Consider the following 1,331-nt stretch of genomic DNA (forward strand, 5'->3'; position numbering starts at 1 on the left):
CTATATTACTTGCGAACACGTATACTTGCGTGAATATTAGCGCGTGTTTTCGCCCTAACAAGTTTTTGGCGCCGCTGCCGGGGACTCGGCGTATTTGTTTAGTTTATGTACTTACCATCATTGGTCATTAGGACTCAGTGATTAGGACGTAGTAGTTACTTACTCTTTTCGGTTGTGTTTCAGGTACTTTAGCAAGCGTTTATGCAAACTCGTTCTCGTGCTCGCAAGAGGACTTTAGATACAGCTGAGGAGACAGACGAAGTTCTTGATATTCCGGAGAAGTTAGATTTTGAGGATTCGGATTCAGGAACTGAGCAGAAAGAACCAGTAAACATGGGAGATCGTATTGTTCAAGCTGATCCAGCTCTTATGAATTTTTCTCGGCCTAAAATTGATGACATTCAGTCAAGCATCCTTCATCCGGCTATTCAAGCTAACACCTTTGAAATCAAGCCGGGCACTATTCAGATGGTGCAGAATTCTGTTTCTTTTGGAGGAGCGGCAACTGAAGACCCCAACATGCACATAAGGAATTTTGTCAAGATCTGCAGCACTTTTAAGTATAATGGCGTGACTGATGAGGCTATCAAGTTGAGGCTTTTCCCATTCTCACTGAGGGATAAGGCTAAAGACTGGTTACATTCTGAACCAGCTGGGTCCATCACTACGTGGCAAGATCTTGCACAAAAGTTTCTGGTGAAGTTTTATCCAATGGCAAAGACTGCTGCTATGAGGAGTGCTCTTACTCAGTTTGCGCAGCAACCTACAGAATCTATGTGCGAGGCTTGGGAACGCTACAAGGAAATGTTGAGAAAATGTCCACATCATGGAATGCCGGATTGGATGGTGATCACTGGTTTCTATAATGGTTTGGGGGCCCAATCTCGGCCCATGCTCGATGCAGCAGCTGGAGGAGCCTTATGGGCTAAAACCTATATTGAGGCGTATAATCTTATAGAGACGATGGCTGCAAATGAGCATCAAAACCCAACTCAGAGGATGACGTCAGGCAAGGTAGCAGGTATTCTGGAAGTTGATGCAGCCACCGCTATTGCAGCCCAGTTCCAAGCGCTATCAATGAAGGTTGATTCTCTGGCTACGTATGGAGTTAATCAAATAGCTATGGTTTGTGAGCTTAGTGCAGGTTCTCATGCTACGGATCAGTATTCTCTTGTCAACGAATCTGTTCAGTATGTGAATAATTATCAGCGACAACAGCAGCCTGTGCCAGCGACCTATCATCCTAATAACAGAAATCATCCAAATTTCAGCTGGGGGAATAATCAGAATGCTATTCAGCCACCATATCAGCAAGGAGTGAGTAAACAGTT

General features: G+C 44.4%; 1 non-coding gene across 1 annotated transcript; it reads right to left on the minus strand.

The window, feature by feature from the left end:
• Positions 1-726: 726 nt before the first annotated feature.
• LOC141669426 (small nucleolar RNA R71) lies at positions 727-833 on the minus strand. Its single transcript, XR_012553712.1, has one exon. It is a non-coding gene; the product is annotated as a small nucleolar RNA R71 (small nucleolar RNA).
• Positions 834-1,331: the final 498 nt, after the last annotated feature.

Source organism: Apium graveolens, chromosome 6, assembly GCF_009905375.1.
Source record: "Apium graveolens cultivar Ventura chromosome 6, ASM990537v1, whole genome shotgun sequence".
NCBI lineage: Eukaryota > Viridiplantae > Streptophyta > Magnoliopsida > Apiales > Apiaceae > Apium > Apium graveolens.